Source organism: Apis dorsata, unplaced genomic scaffold, assembly GCF_000469605.1.
Source record: "Apis dorsata unplaced genomic scaffold, Apis dorsata 1.3 scaffold_468, whole genome shotgun sequence".
NCBI lineage: Eukaryota > Metazoa > Arthropoda > Insecta > Hymenoptera > Apidae > Apis > Apis dorsata.
In genome coordinates, this window is record NW_006263707.1 from 4,865 (window position 1) to 7,975 (window position 3,111).

General features: G+C 44.6%; 1 protein-coding gene across 1 annotated transcript in view; it reads left to right on the plus strand.

The window, feature by feature from the left end:
• The window catches only part of LOC102674927 (paired box protein Pax-2-B-like), a gene marked incomplete at its 5' end in the record, with an annotated part of 10,187 nt that overhangs the window by 1,049 nt on the left and 6,027 nt on the right, over positions 1-3,111 (plus strand). The gene's annotated exons all lie outside the window — the stretch shown is intronic.

The window sequence follows — 3,111 nt, forward strand, 5'->3', positions numbered from 1 at the left end:
TCGCCGATCAACCGAGCGAGACTGCGCGCCGACAAATCTGCTACGAGCGAGAGAAGAAAAAGAAAGAAAAATAGCGTGGAGGAGAAAACTTATCGTTATTTCCCCCTCTCTTCCACGATAATTGCATCCGCGTTCGTTTCCCTGTCCGATCGAATCTTGGGATACCTGTGTAATCGTTGCTAATACCCTGTAACGCAAATTTCTCGCGAATATTCCTAAACTCTGCTCGAGGAGAAAGAGATTTTTCTTCGAGATTGGCGATTCTCTTCTCTCTCTATCTTCTCATATAGAGTCGCGTTTCCGGTATAGGGTTGTATATATGTGATCAGAAGCTAATAGGAGGCTGGATATCCATCATTTTCCACGATTTGTCGAGATGAGATATGGTCACGGCGACAGGTTTCATTCGTCGCATTGAAACGCTTTCGATTCGATTTGCTAGGCGGAGATTCAATCGGATGTTGACGTTTCGATCGTTCGCCGATAAAACGGCGTAAATCGAATCGATCGGCCATTTTCCACCTACGGGAAGGGGTTATGGGAAATATAAAAGCAGCGTCCCGTAGCTGGGAGAGAGGGAGCGAAATACCTAGACTAATACTAAGATTGAGATCTTAATAACTGTCTCGCGTAATTTGTTACAATTATCCTTCCGTGTGATCAAAAAAAAGAAAAGAATCTCTCGACGAAGAAACTCTCTCGTTGTCGTTCGAGAAACGGATGAATCTGAATCTGAATTCGTGAATCGATTTGCGATTTGCGAAAATTGGAAAATTGGACGAGGCAAAGTGGCGCGAGCGAAAGCATTGTTCTCCCGTTTGGAGAGGGGAAGAAAAAAAAGAAAGAAAGAAAAGGAGAGAAAAAAATGGAGGCGAGCCACCGAGCATCGGTGGAACGTTGATTTCTCTCCCTTTCCTTCGACTCGCTGCTACCTCGGTCCTCGTTAACTTTACGAGCCGCTCGTAAAAATACCGTTCGGGCTGCTCTCTNCTCGCCCGTAATGTCTTCATCTCCACTGGATACGGACTCCTTAGGCGTCCTCGAGGTGAATATAATGTACCATAATCGGCCGGCCAATTACTTAACAGCGGCAAACAATTAATCCCCCCCCCCCCTTCCAGACTCGAATCTTGCGATTTCCACTCACCCGAACGATTTCCAGAGGATAAAAGATACGAGATCTATCTATCGACGAATTCGCCGAGATGGATCGCCGCTCGCCCGTTTGCCGCGCGTGTTTGCGTCTCGATACGGAGCGACGATAAATTTCTCGAGAGGAATGTACACGCGGCTCGAGCTATCGTCTAATTTCTCCGCTACGCCCCGACGATTAATTCAATACCGCACGGTATATCGGCCCTCTTATCGCTCGCTTAACAAGATCGATCGTGGCGCGATCGTGGAAACGAAGGAACTCGCACTCGAGATGATAGCAACGAGCGGCTATCGCTACGTCTATTTTCCTTTGAGCGGAATGGCGGCCACGATCGGGATGGAAGGATGGAAGGTAGCCATCGCGATGCCATCGAGACGAGTAAGCACATCCATGGTCGTCGGCTCGCGATCCTCGGCGATCCTCTCCTCCCGATGGAACGGTTCAAACGGTTTAAAGAGTTTTGGGGGAATCGCGCGAGTTTCGTGCGGTTTCTTTCATTGAGAACGAATTTTTGAGAAAAATTTTATACGTACACGCGCGTGAACAAAGTTGAAAGGAGGAAGAGGCAAGGTTTGGATGGACGAGAGAGAGAAAGATATATGTATATATATATATTGGAGAGGCAAAGAATTTGCTCGAGGCATGGATACCTATTAGGCGGATACATCGTTTATATCCAGGCACGCAGTTCACCCGTGGGAGCGCACGCGATATCCTTACCGACTTTAACCCTCATTATTGTTATTAATAATAAGACGTAACCACCGATAATTGCTCAAGTCTGCCTGCGCCTCCGTTTTCCATTACCTTCGCCAACGTTTCGAGAACGCTCGAGATGTGTATGTGTGTATTATATACGTGCGTGCTTCAAATCGTCCTTCCTATGGCTCGCAGATTTTTCCTCACGTGTCGTCCATTTCCACGAAACGAATCGTTTTTTCCCGCAATCGCGTGCAGATTGAGTAACCATAGGATGGCGAGGGCACAACCGGTGACTGGAAGTAGCATCATGCGTTGCTTTCGAATAGTTGGTTAGTTATCTAAGTCACGATATCATTTCTTCGCCCATCTTCCGCTACGATAAAGTTTGAAAACTCGCCGATAATTGGTTGCTTGTTTCTTCTTCTCAAAAGTGGACGATGACGTATAGTGTATAATATATAGTATATAGTTTTCTTCAACGATATATAGTACTTGAGAAGTGACGAAGTTCGTAATTTTATCGCCAACTTTATCTTCAAACCTCGTAAATTGAAATAAAATTGCGCGAGGAATTGAAAGGTAAAAGAAACTTCTTGTCTCGAAGAAGGGTCGTTTCGAATAAACGATCGTATCTTCGCTGTGAAAATGTATTTAGAAATTGAGAGAACTATGAATAATTCTTCTAACGCGATAAATAGTCTAATAGAATTCGCTGATTTTTATTTGCTCGAACGTTCGAACATCGAGCAACGCATTATCTTTTTTTTAATTCTTATGCACTCGCGTAACACCTGTGCGCACCTCGTCAGCTTTACCTCTTTCCTCGCCAATGATACCGCGAAACACATTCGTTCTATAATTACTCTGCAGCTTCACCTCTGTCATGCGTTATGCGCCCAGTTTCGTCCAACTTTCTCCGAAGAATAAAGAATATAAAATCATCGGATAATATTTATGCGCGAACGATGGATGATTTTACGTTGTATAGTCTCTAGATCTAATGCGTTAACTTCTGAGAGGAGGAGTAATAAAAAATGTGTGTCTGAACGTATATATATGAGATGGTAAAGGAAAAAAATTCCAATGAATTTTCGAACGATTTTCTGGTGAAAAGTTGATTCGCTTTGATATCTGTTGATATGGAATTTTCAATGTCGGCCGTCGAACGATTGTATCGCTAATCCGAGCGAGTCGAAGCCGCCACTTTTTTCACAAAGCAAAGCTGGTGAGACGCGCAGGAGCGGTATGGCAGG